We start from the raw sequence: 18,820 nt of genomic DNA, 5'->3' as shown, positions 1-18,820 counted from the left end.
GGGTCCAGGCCAATTGGCAAAATAGGTATAGTAGCCCAATAAATTGGCTGATGGACCTCTTCAGCTAACAGTCCGAAATGCTCTAGACAGCTAGCGAGTCGCGGCTAACAGGCTAGCAGATGGGCATTCAGGTTGACGTCGCGACGGAGGAGCCTGCTGAAAATCCCCCTTGGGCGGGTTACGTCGGTAGTCCAGTCGTGATGAATCGGCGGTTCTCCGTATCGACAGTAAAAGGGGTCCAGGCCAATTGGCAAAATAGGTATTGTAGCCCAAGGAGTGGCTGATGAACCTCTTCAGCTAGCCGGGAGATGGGCCTAGCATAGGCTAGCTCCWGATTAATTGGTGYTTGCTACGGGACAGAGACGTTAGCCAGGAGTAGCCACTCGGATAGCAGCTAGCTAGCTGCGATTATCCAGGTGAAACGGTTCAGAGCATGCGGTAGGATTCCGGAGATACGGAGAAGAAGAAGTCCGATATGCTCTGAGTTGAATCGCGCTGTGCAGACTGGCAGGAGTTGTCCGGGCTAAAGATTAGCTGATGACCACTAGCAGTGGCTAACTGACTACTAGCTCGTAGCTAGTTAGCTGGCTAGCTTCTGTTGGGGGTTCCGGTTCTAAAGTATAGAAAATAGCAGATCCATACCACATTGGGTGAGGCTAGTTKCAGGAGAGTATGTTGAAGTTGAGGTTAAGAAAAATATAAAAAAATATATGCAAAGAAAAAATATTTTAAAAGATATATACACGGGACACGACAAGACGAAGACAAAGACGCCTGACTGCTACGCCATCTTGGATTTGGTTTCCTCCAGCATCTTCACAATGTCCTTTGCTGCTGTTGTTCTGGGATTGATTTGCACTTTTCGCACCAAAGTACGTTCATCTCTAGGAGCGGCATGACAGCTGCGTGGTCCCAAGAGTTTATACTTGCGTACTATTGTTTGTACAGATGAACATGGTACCTTCAGGCGTTTGGAAATTGCTCCCAAGGATGAACCAGACTTGTGGAGGTCTACAATTTTTTTTGTTTAGGTCTTGGCTGATTTCTTTTGATTTTCCCATGATGTCAAGCAAGGAGGCACTGAGTTTGAAGGTAGGCCTTGAAATACATCCACAGGTACACCTCCAATTGACTCARATTATGTAAATTAGCCTATCAGAAGCTTCTAAAGCCATGACATACTTTTGGGGAATTTTCCAAGCTGTTTAAAGGCACAGTCAACTTAGTGTATGTAAACTTCTGACCCACTGGAATTGTGATGCAGTGAATTATAAGTGAAATAATCTGTCTGTAAACTATTATTGGAAAAATTACTTGTGTCATGCACAAAGTAGATGTCCCAACCGACTTGCCAAAACTATAGTTTGTTAACAAGAAATTTGTGGAGCGGTTGAAAATGGAGTTTTAATGATTCCAACCTAAGTATATGTAAACTTCCGACTTCAACTGTATCAGTATCCAGCACAGTCTTATTTAGCCAAGTTTCAGTAATATTACCAGAATGTCCACGTTGGTTTGAGAGGCCAGAGTTATAATAAAATATATTTTCGAGATCAAATTTCTGCCATCTACATGAATCAGTCCAATGCCGCAGCTGCGGGATTTTAGATCAGACGGAATCTCTAATACAAGCATACTATGGTCAGTTGGTAACCCCTTATTTGAAAATTACATAGGGCTAGCTTGAATTGGTATAGATACAAGATTGTCTATAACAGTACCATTGGRCCTATGCTTTGAGTGAGGACATGGATTAAAATGAGTCAATGAGGGTTACCTGTTGCGGGCCTGCAGTATGATGAGAATGCTGTTAATTTATGGTTAGGATTACCTGAGCGGAACTTCGGGTGTTAAGTAAATCAGACTGAATGCTTCAATCTAGTTGACATTGGTAAAGTTCGCTCATCTCTACTTCTCTTCCGCAGCGAAGACGTTTAGGGGCCGGGGAGTAAATGCAATAACTTAAATAAAACATTTCTAAATGACATAAGTTTGACTGTTTTTATGGAAATTAAAAGCTGTGAAAACGACCCAACATGTTACTAATAAGATGTCCTGTCAGCTTGGATACATATTTTATGTGGTTGAAATACCTTCAGCATGCTGAAAGAAATTAATCMTATTTCTCCACTCCTGTTCCTGAGTCAAAACCTACATTTGATGTAGCATTTTACTGCAAGAAATGCTTAATTGTGCAGGAGTTTATATTATATTAGGCTCTGTGAGAGGTTATAGACCTACAGTCAGTGTCMAGATTCCAGGCTACTATTCCATTTAACCCATCTGAACAGTACAGTTACATTAACGTACCATTTTGAAGTCCCCATCTTGTGACTGTCAAATGTATATAGTGCCTCACAATCATCATACATACTGTATCATACATCCATCATACATACTGTTACCACTTCACCAAATCTTTCCTAAACATCAGGCTACTGTTCTGGCCCTCCTATTTTTTTTCTGCCCTTCATTTCACAGCTTTTCTCTTTAAACAACGACATTGTCATTTTTGCCTGATTGGATCGACGTTAACTTTTTCTGCCCAAGTTCCCAAAAGCATTTGGCAATTGCTGTGTATTTGGCGAGCGTACAGTTAGGCCCTATTTAGGATTAGGCTATGCACTAACGCCAAATACAAATTATGAAAGAAAAACCTCAATGTAGTTTATAGATATGAATTGCACAGGACCGCCCCTCATCCACCGCCCCTCATCCACACAATATTTCTTGACCCTAAACTTGCCCTCACTGCAGATATAACCGCGGGGACTGCAGGTTATGAGTCAACCCGCACACCCCTAATGTGGGCTGTGAGTTTCCCAGCTTTTCAAAGTAGATTATGCTAGTGTCATATAGATTCATTACAGAATGAGGAGGTTTGACATCCATGTTCCTTCACAATCTTTAAATAAATATTCTCATAGCCTCTTTTCAATCCTAAAGGCAGACAGTTAACTGTAACTATGTAACCTGGCAACAGGTTTTGCTGAGATGCCCACACACAATGTAAACCAAACAGGAAACAGGAAGACAAATAAACACATATTCTCTCACACTGCCCACACACACACAAACACACATGCGCACACACACACACATGCACACACACCAGCCTGGATAACTGTTTTTCATACCAGGATCAGCAGTATGACTGACATTATACTCCTCATTAAGCAGGATGAGATTGATCCTCACAATTGTGTTTCAGGAAGCTCTGGTGCAGCACCCAGGTGACTGATAAACTGTACAAACTGCCATATGTAAAGCCCTTTGAGACCTAGTGGAAGGGCCAGACACACATATGACCCACACAAACATGTATTTCCTCTAAATCCACTTTTCTTCTGAATTATTATCTTTTGAATTATGATTTAAGAGATAGTCTTACAGTGTAATGACATTAACACTTTTTAAATAGTGTTTTTATTGAAAACAGAATATAGCGCTATAGGCCTAGTTGACGTGTGTCCACTGTATCTACATAGTTCTCAACGCAGTGACTTACAGTGTTTGCAGGACGTCAAACATCTACAAATGTGACTGCAATAAGCAGCAATAAGACCGTGGTTTAAATTGCTTTCAGATGAAAAGTCAACTGTCACACTCTGATGATTGAAGAAGTGTCAGGTGTGGATGCATGTGCGAGCGTGTGTGTGTGTGTGTGTGTGTGTGTGTGTGTGTGTGTGTGTGTGTGTGTGTGTGTGTGTGTGTGTGTGTGTGTGTGTGTGTGTGTGTGTGTGTGTGTGTGTGTGTGTGTGTGTTGTGTGTGTGTGGTGTTTGTGTGGTTGTTGTGTGTGTGTGTGTGTGTGTGTGTGTAAAGCCATTTGCTCTCCTCAATTTAGAAATTGGCCCTGGCATAGGATGATAAGCCCTTTAAGGGGAAACTCCACTCAAAAACGATATTTATGTATTTTTTCCATTAGTCCACTGTTAATACAGTGATTGCTACATTATCACAGTGTACAACGGTTTCCCTTCCCATCAGCATGTTGTTGGGAAGGGAACGGAGCAGTATGTCTCTGAATCGCCACAGCAATAAACACTATTGAATGGAAGTTGCCTTCCATGACTGTTTCTTAATGGTTTGCTTTGTTGGGCTTGCCTCTGCGAGTTCAGAAGCCTATTGGAACGGCCTTAATCCTATATCTACCTCATTCTGTCAAGTCACACTTCTCTGACTGCTCTGTCTTCGGGATGGAGGTGTCACTATGTCTTTGACATCCTCTGTCATCACTTCTCTCTGTTTCTGCTTCAGTCTGCTACTGTTTGTTAGCTGCCTCCACTACAGTAACAGTATAAGGTCTTGGTAATAGTCTGGTAGTTAGATGTTAAACAATGTAGCTTATGTGTTTAGCTTTCAGGATCAGGGCCCATCAGGTCTCATCAGTAATCTCAGTATTGGGAGAGAGAGAGCGAGTACAAGGAGGGCAATCAGATGCCAAACTCTAAACTGTTTGTGTGGTATGAAAAAGCCTAATGTAGAGAATGCACTTCTAGAAACAAAGTGTCCTGGTCTGGTGAATAATGTACGTGGGTGTAGACTTAGCAGGTAGACTTGTGCTACTGTATGTGTTTGATCAGGAAGTTACAGTGTCCTCTCTGTGGCGTAGCTAGAAAGTATGTGTTTGTCTTTAAGCAGCAGCAGGGGGTATAATTCATTTGAGAGCAGAACTACATCCAGAAAGGAGAGAATTAGAGAGGAGGAGGGGGAAAGAAAGGGGGATTGGAGTTGGTTTGCGTCAGTGGCTGCTTGCTGCATCCAATTCTTTGCTTGAACTCTACTCGTTTCTATTTGGATGAAAAGAGGAACTCACATCCTCTCCTCTGTGAATGAGGGAACGGGGAGAGATACATCTGTTGTTGGAGGAGTGCCAGCCAGGTAGATAGTGTGTTCTCTAAGACGTGCACTTTTCCTCTCAACACTTWCTCAAAACGATGAATGCAGTGTCACCAGTTCCACAGAAAGCACAATGGTAGTGACTCTAGAGCAGAGATGGGCAAGTCCAGTCCTCGGGGGCCGGAGTTGTATCACACTTCTCCCCCATCCCCAGCAAAGACAGCTGAAAGATCAGAAACTGAAAATCATGATTAGGGGATTATTGGAGTCAGGTGTGTTAGCTGGGCATGTGGCAAAAGTGTGACACTAATCAGGCCCGCGAGGACTGGGGTTGCCCATCCCTGCTTAGAGTGTAGAGTGAAATAAACTTTAAGGCTTTGAACACAGCACTGTAGGTGTAAGTATCAAGACCACTTGATTGAACAGGGAAATCTAAAGTGGAAGGAATTCAGTTCTGAAGTGTCGCATGCATATAACAGATGTGATCTTCAAACTCTCTTGCKTTGTGTTTTTAAAGAGAGGAATGCCCAGCCAGTGGCCCTCGTTGACTAGTGTTTATTCTGATGATAGACACAAGGAAGCACATTAGATGTGCAGGACAACAGTATGTTGATGGCTGTATATTTGTGTTGCGTCTGTTAGCATGGAAATAACTGTGAATTAGCAGAGAGTTAATGTGACCATTACGATTAGAGCACGCTAGCTAACTCGCTCTTACAGCAATAACTTACAAAAGCACATTCCAGGATTCCCCCAATATCTAACAGGTACTGTACATATATACTGTATTTACATCAGGACATGGACAGAAYGTATTCAGACCCCTTGACTTTTCCCACACTTTGTTATGTTACAACCTTATTCTAAAATGGATTAAATAAAAAATGTCCCTCGTCAATCTACAAACAGTACCCCATTATGACAAAGCAAAAACAGATTTTTAGACATTTTTGCAAATGATACAAAATACAAAACAGAAATAACTTATTTACATAAGTATTCAGACCCTTTGGTATGAGACCCGAAATTGAGCTCAGGTGCATCCTGTTTCTATTGATCATCCTTGAGATGTTTCTACAACTTGATTGGAGTCCACCTGTGGTAAATTCAAAAGATTCAACATGATTTTGAAAGGTATACACCTGTCTTTATAAGGTCCCACAGTTGACAGTGCATKTCAGAGCAAAAACCAAGCCATGAGGTCGAAAGAATTGTCCGTTTAGCTCCGAGACAGGATTGTGTTGAGGCACAGATCTGGGGAAGGGTACCAAAACATGTATGCAACATTGAAGGTTCCCAAGAACACAGTGGCCTCCATCATTCTTAAATGGAAGAAGTTTGGAACCACCAAGACACTTCCTAGAGCTGGCCGCTTGGCCAAGCTGAGCAATCGGGGGAGAAGGGCCTTGGTCAGGGAGGTCACCAAGAACCTGATGATCACTCTGAGAGAGCTCCAGAGTTAATCTGTGGAGATGGGAGAACATGACACATGACAGCCTGCTTTAGGTGCCAAAAGGACACGATTCTCTGGTCTGATGAAATCAAAATTGATCTCTTTGGCCTGAATGCACAGCATCACGTCTGGAGGAAACCTGGCACCATCCCTACGGTCAAACATGGTGGTGGCAGCATCATGCTGTGGGGGATGTTTTTCAGCGTCAGGGACTGGGAGACTAGTCAGGATCGAGGGAAAGATGAATGGAGCAAAGTACAGAGAAATCCTTGATGAAACCCTGCTCCAGAGTGTTTAGACTGGGGCGAAGGTTCACCTTCCAACAGGACAACGACCTTAAGGACATAGCCAAGACAAAGCAGGATTGGCTTCGGGACAAGTCTCTGAATGTCCTTGAGTGGCCCAGCCAGAGCCCAGACTTGAACCGGATCTAACATCTCTGGAGAGACCTGAAAATAGCTGTGCAGTGACGCTCCCCATCCAAACCGACAGAGCTTGAGAGGGTCTGCARAGAAGAATAGGAGAAACTCCCCAAATCCAGGTGTGCCAAGCTTGTAGCATCGTACCCAACAAGACTTAAGGCTGTAATCGCTGCCAAAGGTGCTTTAACAAAGTACTGAGTAAAGGGCTTGAATACTTATGTAAATGTGGTATTTCGGTTTAAACATTTTTATAMATTTGCTAAAATGTAAAAAACACGTGTTTTTGCTTTGTCATTAAAGGGTATTGTGTGTAGATTGATGAGGGGGGATTTTTTTTTTTAATCCATTTAGAATTTKGCTGTAATGTAACAAAATGTGGAAAAATGGGTTCCGAATACTTTCCAAATGCACTGTACACTGTGAACTCGTACACACTCTCTAAATATGAAAATACAATACAGTATTTCAGACTGGGAATAATTGATGTTCGGGATTTGCCCCCATCTGCAAGCATGACGAATGGCATAACACCTTACTGATATGTAAATTCGACCAACCAATAGGAATACATAAACATAGCATACATATTTCTGCAGTGGCAAGTGGAAACATAACCAACCCTGTTACATACACAGCCCTTTTCACTCCACAGCCTGAGCCCAGTGATCTTTGTGACTTCTGGAGAAGACCTAACCTTTGTTGATAAAGCCATCCGACAACACAGYAGGCTATATCTAATCTGAGAGACATAGGGTCTTTTTCTGTAGCTCTTGCTTTATATCATTACAGTTTTCTTAACATTCATGATTACAGCCAAACACATGCTGTACAGTAGCCTTCATTTGGAATAACTCTAAAGGCCTTTACTGGTGTTGCTGAGAGGTGTATCCCAACCCTTTGAAGCAGAGAGCATTATTAGACCAGACTAGAGCAATGGGCTGTTCTGCCTCTGATCCCTAATTAACTAACTATATAAATAACTAGCGAAATAACTAAATAACTAACTAACTAACGATTGGCCATTGTACAGTTATTTGGACAAAAATGATGCCACTGTGCATCATCACGTCTTTCATTTTGCTCTTCAAAACCTCCCTCTCATGTCCAAAGACATATCCTAGTATATTATCCATAGATGATTCTTATGCTGTATAATCTAATGCTAGGCTACTGTAAATATATAATTGTTGTCACCACCGTTTAACACATCAGATTCATAAAACAATTATTAGATTAGATAAACCGTGCATGTTGTAGCCAGATCCTAATGAAATTCGAAGTTTGCTATGAATTAAGAAATTATTTAATGTAGAAAATGCTTGATATTGTAACGGCAGCCTTCCTCGTCTTCGTCTGAAGAGGAGGTGTAGCAGGGATCGGACCAAGACGCAGCGTATTCCGTGTTCAACATATTTAATGACAGACGAAAACGTGAACACTTACAAAACTACAAAATAACAAACGTGGCTTACGCGATTACCATCCTTCTCTGGTGCAACCAAAACACAGAGACAGGAAACACACACCCACAAAATCCCAACACAAAACAAGCCACCTATATGATTTCTCATCAGGGACAACGATTGACACTGCTCCTGATTGAGAACCATATTAGGCCGAACACAGAAACAGACAAAACTAGACACACCAACATAGAAATGCCCACCCAGCTCATATCCTGACCAACACTAAAAACAAGCAAACACATAAGCACTATGGTCAGACGTGCCGTACCCCCTCCTGAGGTGCGGACTCGAACGCACCCCTAAAACTCAAGGGGAGGTCTGTGGTGGCATCTGTCCGCGGTGGGGCTCCGGCGCAGGACGAGCCACCACTCCACCATTGTTCTGTCCCCCTCCTTAGCGTCCTTTGAGTGCAACCCTCGCCCCGACCTTGGCCTAGGAATCCTCACCAAGGTCCCCACTAAATTGAAGAGACAGCTCAGAAGAGAGGTAGCTCAGGACAGAGAGTAGCTCAGGACAGAGAGTAGCTCAGACAGAGAGTAGCTCACGTCAGAAGAAGCTGAGACAGAGAGTAGCTCAGGACAGAGGGCGCAGCTCCGACTGAAGGGCAGCTCCGGACAAGAGCAAGCTCCGGACTGAAGGCAGCTCCGGACTAAGGCAGCTCCGGCACTGAGGGCAGCTCATGACTGGGGCAGCTCATGACTGGAGGCAGCTCATACTGGAGGGCAGCTCGATGACTGGGGGCAGCTGCATGACTGGAGGCAGCTCATGATCGAGGGCAGCTCATGACTGGAGCGCAGACTGCATGACTGCAGAGGGCAGCTCTGGCCGCTCCGGTCTGACTGCTGCTCTGCAGCTCCTGACTGGCTGGCGCGTTCTGCAAGCTCACTTGACTGGCTGGCGGCTCTGCAGCCTTGACTGGCTGATGCGCTTTCTCAGACTGACTGGCTGGCGGCTCTGGCGGCTCCTGACTGGCTGGCCGCTCTGCGGCTCGACTGCAGACGGCTTTATCGGCTCGGGACAGACGGCGCTCTGACGCTCGGGCCGCATGCAGCTCAGATGCGTGGGCAGACGGGGCAGCCAGATGGCGCTGGAACAGTACGACGGTCTAGACGGACGCTAAGGCGCGGGCACGACTCAGACGCGCGCTGTGCATCGGGCAGCTCAGACGGCGCTGGGCAGGCGGGCAGCTCAGACGGCGCTGGGCAGGCGGGCAGCTCAGACGGCGCTGTGCAGGCAGCATGCTCAGACGGCGCTGGGCAGGCGGGCAGCTCAGATGGCGCTGGGCAGGCGGGCAGCTCAGGCGGCGCTGGGCAGGCGGGCAGCTCAGGCGGCGCTGGGCAGGCGGGCAGCTTAGGCGGCGCTGGGCAGGCGGCCGACTCTGGCCTGCTGAGACACGCACCTCAGGGCGAGTGCGGGGAGAAGGAACAGTGCGTACAGGGCTCTGGAGACGCACAGGAGGCTTGGTGCGTGGTGCCGGAACTGGAGGTACTGGGCTGGAGACACGCACCACAGGGAGAGTGCGTGGAGGAGGAACAGGGCTCTGGAGACGCACTGGAAGCCTGGTGCGTGGTGTAGGCACTGGTGGTACTGGGCTGGGGCGGGAAGGTGGCGCCGGATATACCGGACCGTGCAGGCGTACTGGCTCCCTTGAGCACCGAGCCTGCCCAACCTTACCTAGTTGAATGCTCCCCGTAGCCCGACCAGTGCGGGGAGGTGGAATAACCCGCACTGGGCTGTGTTGGCGAACCGGGGACAACATGCGTAAGGCTGGTGCCATGTATGCCGGCCCGAGGAGACGCACTGKAGACCAGACGCGTTGAACCGGCTTCATGGCACCTGGCTCAATGCTCACTCTAGCCCGGCCGATACGTGGAGCTGGAATGTACCGCACCGGGCTAAGCACACGTACAGGAGACACCGTGCGCTCTTCCCTATAACACGGTGTCTGCCCGTACTCCCGCTCTCCACGGTAAGCATGGGAAGTGGGCGCAGGTTTCCTACCTGACTTCGCCACACTACCCTTTAGCCCCCCCCAAGACATTTTTGGGATTTCTTCTCGGGCTTCCAGCCACGCTTCCGTGCTGCCTCCTCATACCACCGCTCCTGGGCTTTAGCTGCCTCCATCTCTTCACAAGAGCGGCGATATTCTCCAATGTGAGCCCAGTGTCCTTTTCCCTCCAGAATTTCCTCCCATGTCCAGGAGTCCTGTGTAGTGGGCCGCTGCTGCTGCTGCCCGTAGCCACGCTGCTTGGTCCGAGTTTGGTGGGTGGTTCTGTAACGGCAGCCTTTCTCCTCTTCGTCTGAAGAGGAGGTGTAGCAGGGATCGGACCAAGACGCAGCGTATTCCGTGTTCAACATATTTAATGACAGACGAAAACGTGAACACTTACAAAACTACAAAATAACAAACGTGGCTTACCGATACAGTCCTTTCTGGTGYAGACAAAACACAGAGACAGGAAACAACCACCCACAAAATCCCAACACAAAACAAGCCACCTATATATGATTCTCAATCAGGGACAACGATTGACAGCTGCCTCTGATTGAGAACCATATTAGGCCGAACACAGAAACAGACAAACTAGACACACAACATAGAATGCCCACCCAGCTCATGTCCTGACCAACACTAAAACAAGCAAAACACATAAGCACTATGGTCAGGACGTGACAGATATGCGATAGACCAACAAAAGCTCTGCTMGGCACTCTAAAACACATCTGACTGTTAAATTAACTTGTAATTAAATGAGGTTGGATTTAATCACTAGCTAGACACATTTGTGCTCTGTGAAGGGATAGCATACATTATGAATGCAGCTTTAACAGGAAATTATGTCTTCTGTGAGTCCTGTAGTGAAATAACAAGCTATGTATCTCTTCGCTCCATGGCCACATACAGATGTGCTGTTAGAACCAGCTATTTATAGCCTCACCACCCCATGTATCTGATAACCTCTAATTGGAGAGATTGAAGGGAAGCAGCAATATCACTGTAAGAAGAGTAMGTTTGATATCCATGCTCACATGCACATCAAACTCGTCTGTCTGGTCCCACTCTATAGTCGTGCCATAGAATTAGAGTTTCATAATCTTCATCAGAGCGTTATGCATACAGCAGGATCGACACAGAAATGAGTAACACTTTGTAATATTGTMCAGAAATAAACGATTTGTAATGCAACAAATATAAACGCCACCCACTTGGGAGCCTGGTCCAGCCAATCAGAATGAGTTTTTCCCCACAAAGGGCTTTATTACAGACAGAAATACTCCTCAGTTTCATATGCTGTCYGGGTGGCTGTTCTCAGACTAACCCGCAGTTGAAGAAGCCGGATGTGGAGGTCCTGGGCTGGCATGGTTACACTTGCTCTGCATATTTATGCMTTATAAATGGTTTATTACTGGATGTTATTTTAAAATGTTGCCAAAAATTCATACAGAATTTGTTTTAGAGACAAAAAGACTGGGAAAACTTTGTTTTTGGGTTAAACTACCCCTTGGAGCACATACTTAAATTGATGCTGTATTTCTGCATTTAATTAGGCTCTTCGTTTAGTCTGGATACCTTTTCTATCGACCTCAAGTGGTTGGCAGAGAATGGAAGGAGCTGAAGAGAACCCTGGCCCCAGACCAGACAAATGTTAGATCTTGTTGGTGTTGTGTCGTATATGCATATGTGGTGTGGCCAGTGTTGGGGTGCATTGGCGTGTTACTGCGGGGGGTTCTGACGTATGTAGCTGACCTGCAGGATTGCTGTGTGTTTGTGTGTGTYTGTGTGTCTGAGTGTGTGTGAGCAGGCCTCTGGGTGCGGGCAGCAGCGGCGCCTGTGGACGGTGGGAACACAGCCAAGAGTGGGTTCCCGGTCAGGCCGGAGTCACAGGGAATAAGCCAGTATGTTTAGGTAGAGCTTTGGGCCGTTCTCTGTGTTTGTTGTGGAGCTTAACTTCTTAAGAGTCTGTACTGAGGTGAGGCATTTTTCTCCTTCTCCATTTTCTTTCTTTCCTTCCCTCCGTTTCTTCATGACATGGTGTGTTATTCTGTAACATCCTGGCTCTGTGTGTGTGTGTGTGTGTGTGTGTGTGTGTGTGTGTGTGTGTGTGGGTGTGTTGTGTGGTGTGTGTGTGTGTGTGTGTGTGTGTGTGCGCGCTTGTGCGTGTCTGCATGTGTGCATGTTGGAGGATGATGGTGTGAGAATAATTTGTAGCATTCATTATGTTTGACAATTTAAATCAAACGTGTTTGATGTTGGAGAACACACAGCCTCTATGTATTTTACACGCACATGCACACACACACACGCACATGCACACACACACACACACACACACACACACACACAGCCTTTCGCCTCTCTGCTCTCCACCACCCAGAGAGTGGGTGATTAAATCCGTTTGTCGCTCTGGCTTTAATGAGAAACACACACCTGTTTTCCACAGATGTTCTCTTTAACAAGCTGCTGTCCTTCACTCTCATATGGGAGGTGTGGAGGTGATGGCCATCTGATGCTATAAATCAGACAAACCAAGAACCTCTAAACAGGCCATCAAATCCAGGACAAGTGTAGTATGAGCTCATGCAATCAGGCTTCTCAGTGAGCTCCAGATCTGTGAGTGATGTAGCTAATTCAGGGGTCACACACAAGCTATGACAGGGCCATCATGGAGATTGTTGATTTGGGCTGCAGTCAGGGTGAGACTCCCTGGTTCCTGTCAGATCCCCCCCCCTTAATTTGTGGGATGATGCCAGGGTTCAGAGAGGGTAGAAATGGGCTCCAGTTACACATGCCTCACACTCAGTGGTGTTAAGTACTTTAGTCAAAATACTTTAATGTACWACTTAAGTTGTTTTTGGGGTATCTGTGTAGTGGACATTAATGTTTGATATGTGAATATACAAGACTAAGCAATTAGCCTATAAACATGTATCTGACTCCATAAAGATAATTAGCAATATGCAAGAAACTATGATTGATTTACAGTAATAGGCAATGAAGAAATGTCTGAGAATGGATTCTAAATACAAGTGTATTTAATTGGATTCACATACAAGGCATAAGCTTAATTTACAAAGCATTAACAAGTATTACAAGGCATTAGTCTAAGCATGGTCAGGGAGAGAGAGAGAAAGCATTGCCTGAAAGGCACTGTCCCAAAAGTCCATGGGGTGGAGAGAGAAAGAAAGAGTATTTCACTGCAGGTCAGGCATAAGAGAATGAACAATGAATCTTAGACCCTTTTTATAAGCATCTGAGTTGTTTGGATTCAAAACCTGACATGTTGACCAATAGTATTACTGCAAAGTTAACCTCCAATCAGATATCAGACATACATGATGTAACCTCTGCTTCTCAGAGGTGAGACAAAGGATTGGCAAGACCAACACAGAGAATGCTGAATTCCTAAGACAACAGAGGAAGTTCTAGCATACAGTTTATAAGAAGAGTCACTTCGGAGGCTGCCCTGCAGTACATCTTACTATTTAGATTTTTGACAACTTTTACTTTTACTTCACTTACATTCCTAAATAAAATAATGTATATTTTACTCTATATATGTTCCTTGACATCCAAAGTACTTGCTACATTTTGAATGCTTAGCAGGACCGGAAAATGGTCCAACTCACGCAATTTTCAAGAGAACATCCCTGGTCATCTCTACTGCCTCTGATCTGGCGGACTCACTAAACAAACATCTTGATTTGTAAATGATGTCTGAGTGTTGGAATGTGCTCCTGGCTAGCCGTAAATTTAAAAAAGAAGAAAATTGTGGCGTCTGGTCTTTTGATACTTAAGTATATTTTAGCAATTACATTTACTTTTGATACTTATGTATATTTAAAACCAAATAATTTTAGACTTTTACTCAAGTAATATTTTACTGGGTGAATTTCACTTTTACTTGAGTCATTTTCTGTTAAGGTACAGTATCTTTACTAAAGTATGACAATTGGGTACTTTTTCCACCACTGCTCACACTCTGTCTGTCTGCAATCACACACTGTCCTGTCAGACAAACAGACAGACAGACATATTATAAAGATTCTTTGGGTTTTGGAAGAGCACTAAATAAGACCTTGTTATGTATTATGTATTATGTTATATATTACAGAGATATACTTTATATCTTCATTACTCCCCAAGTGCCTTGACGTATCCACCCCATTAGAATAACAGACAGACGCTTGGCACTGATGTGTTTTACAATAACTCAGTCATCTCCCTGTGAGGTATGAGCCTGAGAGAGCATGTCATGTTTTTAAATCTGGTGTCTGTCTGCCAACTGTCTCTGTAGAAATGTCAACAGCTAGCGACATGTTACAGGCAGTTAACAAGAGGATGCTCCAGCAGCYCATATATACATGGTTAAGTTTTCAGCCTCTCAGAGCAGCACAGGGAGCAGGAACATCTAAATAACATCAAGTCATCATGACTGACAGGGAGATAACTGGCTGATGCTCTTATGAATGTCTAATATGCTCCATAAMTGTCTAAATCCCAAATGCCTAGGGTTGATGGCTAACCTTTTGGCAGCGATGTCATTCTGTATAGCTAGCTACCCTTGAGCTGCAGCAATTGGATCTACGTAGCTATTGACTCTTTAACAATTGATACTGTTTATGAGTTGATAATAGAAATCCTGAAATCCATCAACTTTGAGAATAGATTTCATTCTCCATTACTTGTGATCTACTATCTATAGCCTTTAGTCATTTTCTTGCCTGGCTATGCTGCTCCCCTGGCTGTAAGCCAGTCCTGTCTAGATATGGTCATCACTCCTGGGGCTGTATTGACCATTTGGCTGTCACAGCAAAGACCAACACCAGGGAGACACAGCCCAGACCAACACCAGGGAGACACAGCCCAGTCCAACACCAGGGAGACACAACCCCGTCAACACCAGGGAGACACAGCCAGTCCAACACCAGGAGACACAGCCCAGTCCAACACCAGTGAGACACACAGCCAGTCCAACACCAGGGAGACCAGCCCAGTCCAACACCAGGGAGACACAGCCCAGTCCAACACCAGGGGAGACACAGCCCAGACCAACACCAGGAAGACTACAGGGAGTCAGGCTGAATCTAAATGAGGAGCCATGCTTCACTCTGTGTAGAGTGGACCTCTAGAAATACTTTACGTTGAAATCACTGTTGCAGTACATGCATTTTCACTTGTTTTTATCGTTATTGTCATCATTGTCATTATCATCATAGGAATTGTCATTACCATTTCTAAAGCATCTTCATTGTCAAGTTGTCATAGTAATAATTCGTACGTCAGTGGTTAATATATACATCGTTCACATATAGAGATAGGAAATATAGAGGGGGAAGAGGGATGAATAGAGGAGAAGGAAGACGGCAGATGGAGGGAGTGTGACGTGGAATAGATATTTAGAGAGAAATGGACAGATGGAAAATACATAGAAAGAGAGAGAGTTGATTTGTTGATAGCCACTCTCAACCTATGTCCATTACTTGTGTGTGTGTGTGTGTGTGTGTGTGTGTGTGTGTGTGTGTGTGTGTGTGTGTGTGTGTGTGTGTGTGTGTGTGTGTGTGTGTGTGTGTGTGTGTGTGTGTGTGTGTGTGTGTGTGTGTGTGTGTGTGTGTGTGTGTGTGTGTGTGTGTGTGTGTGTGGTTGGTTTGTGTGTGTGTGTGTGTGTGTGTGTGTGTGTGTCAGCTGCACTCAGCAGCAGGTGTTGGAGCAGGCTTGGGGTCACACACTCCACAGCCCTAGTGCTTGTTTCCAGAAAATGACACCTAATTGCAGTCAATGGCATGCCCTGATAACATTTGTCTTTCCCTCTCTCCCCTCTCTCCCCTCTCTACCTTCTTTCTCTTTCTAGGTAAGTGACACTTCAGAAGCGTTTTTCTGAGAATCTGATGCTACAGAAGGTAACACTGCTCTGGGGTTTTGACCATCGGTCTACAAAGGATGGACTCTCCTCCTGTTAAGGGATGGCGTTACAGTAGCTACCCTATGGTATGGGTGTCCTTGCTTGTGTCTCAAATGGCACTGTATTCCGTACTGCACTAGGGCCCTGGTCAAAAGTAGTGCACTACAAAGGGAATAGGGTGCCATTTGGGATGCAGACCATTTGGGATGCAGACCTTGTGTTATATTATAATGGGATGTGACACAGTTTGACAAATGCATATGGACCTGCTTTGGCCACAGAATACAGTATGTATGTTTTCATAGTAGCCAGCGATGAGCAATCACCAAAACTAACACAGCTAGTCAGATGTTTTGTTTGTCTGTTTGCATTTCCTTGAAAAAGTCCTTGAGTTGGATTTACTTGATTTCTCACAGGCTGTAGAACTACAGTAGGATCTGAATTTTATCAGCCTATTGCAAGAGAACATTCCTGCAATGCTGATTTTTTWAAACGTATTATATGAGGTATAAAAAGGCTTCTGAAGACTAATTTCCACTTTGAAATGTCAGGCTTGACTTTCCCTTACGAAAAATGTATCAACCCCTACAATGTRTCAACCCAATCATTCATTCATTATAATCCACATAATAATTCACATTTTCTGTTGCTGCAGGATTATTTTCCTGCTGTAGCAAACTGGCTCAAATTAAGCTTCTAAATCAGTGGAGACATATCCTACTTTATAGGTAACCCAGGAAGCAGCTGCCCTATCCAGTCCATCCTGGTGGTGATCAGTCCCAGTAAATCTACTGTAGTGTTGTCTCCATGAGTCTCTCAGAGTGAGTGTAGCCAGCTGTGGCCATATATGGGCCAGTGTGTAGTTGTGATGATAATCTGTTGATGTAATCAGATGGTCGGGGTTAAGGGTCAGATGGTCTGGGTYAGGGGTTCTTCTCATTATCTCCCAGTCTATTCATTTTCTGTGGTTACGCACGACAACGCAGCTCAGCTCAGCGCTGCCCCTCTCTCCTCCACAGCTCATCAATGAATCCTCCCAGGCTGAGCTTTTAGTGTGTGTGTTCATGTGTGTAGCATATCTTTGTGTTTTTATAGCCCATCAATACAGATCAATGGAAGGAGAAATTAGATATCTTTATAGCACTGAGAGAGAGTGTTAATTAAGTAAAATTGTGGGGCTTGCTTTACCTGTTTAAACATATCTTTGTGGTAGTTGTAGAAGTTTAAAAAGGTATACTTAAATAAAGTAGTTCAATTAAATAAAGGTTCAATAAAATTACAAATTAAAAAATATAGTTAAAGTTAAGTGTAGTAAAATAATTGGTCTGATTACTTTGATTTATCAACCTTATTACTTTGGATTGTGGGGCAGTTAGATYGCACATTTCATCAAAAATAACTACACTCTGGCTACTACACTTTTATACTCTCTCCTACTAGAATACCACAGTATATGACAACTGTATTAAGAGTACAGAAGGCAGTGAGGCATTGTTGAAGTAAAAAATAAAATMAAAAATACTACGCGATTGGACGACAGTGGGATGCACATGAAGCCCTCTCTAGGCTGGAGGGGGATCAGTGGGAAGAGGGAGCCACTGGCCASAAAGGGGGAACCCTTTTAACTGAGCATAGCATACATAGGGCCTTTAAAAAATCTGGGTTTGCCTGATTCCATTTAGTTTTTTCCCAAATTCAGTTTTCTGCATTTTGTTTTTCCAGGTTTTAATTTTTCCCAGTTTTTTTTAAGGTTTTCGTTCTCAAAATCACACGTTTTTAATAGAAAAACAACACAATTGGATGTTCTAAGTCCACAACAATATTTAAACCACATCAGGAGATCACTTTTGAGGTCAGGAAAAAAATTAAGAAATGTGGATTTTGGGGTGTGGTTACCCTTTAATGCAAGTGCACACCAGCAAGAGACAGTTGTTTGGTTAGCCATGTTTCTGTAGCATTCATGTGATTGCAGAGTTTGCTAAACAAATGGCCACTGGATTGATGCAAATAATCATATCATTCTTCCAGGTAGACATAGCCTACTTTTTAATTAACATTGAGAAGATTTTTGGGACAGCCTTTCTATCTCTACAAGAAGGTTATCATTAGCACCATCGCTAACGGCTACGCAAAGTGTAGACATATGCACGCACTAGTGGTGACTCTTAACCCATAGTCCCCGTGGGGCRGGCCGGTTTAGGGTCATGACATATTGTGTGTATGAATGGCACGTGRGTGGCGGGCGGGTTGAATAAAGAGAAAAATATTAATTAAAAAAGATGTTTAATTATTGTGCAATTCATATCTATGGGTTAGATTGAGGTTTTTCTTTCATCATTTTTTATCTGGCATTAGTGCATAAACCTCAACTTTAGCGCCTAACTGTATACCCGCCGACTGAAACCTGGCACAGTGAAGTGGACTCTATTCTGTTTCTCAACAGCGCTGCAAAAGAAAGGAAGACAAAGTAGGCAGTTATAGCYTCATAACTGGACAGTGTTGTGTTATAAGCCTTTTTTATGTCTGTATAGGCTGTTAACCCACACAGGCAGTTGGCTTACAAGATCTCCATTTATTGTTTGACATTTTGTTTAATTTCAGCAAAGCTATAGGCTACTGTTCAATAAGCCCTTTCAAATTAATAGGCCTAAATGCTCAATAAATACAAGGGCAAAGTAGCCTGAACGTACAGTGCATTTTCATGCATTTATGTGCAAGGTGCCAATTTAGGCTATTGT

The sequence above is a fragment of the Salvelinus sp. IW2-2015 genome, linkage group LG15 (assembly GCF_002910315.2).
Source record: "Salvelinus sp. IW2-2015 linkage group LG15, ASM291031v2, whole genome shotgun sequence".
In the NCBI taxonomy this organism is placed as follows: domain Eukaryota; kingdom Metazoa; phylum Chordata; class Actinopteri; order Salmoniformes; family Salmonidae; genus Salvelinus; species Salvelinus sp. IW2-2015.
Note: the sequence above shows the minus strand (reverse complement) of the source record.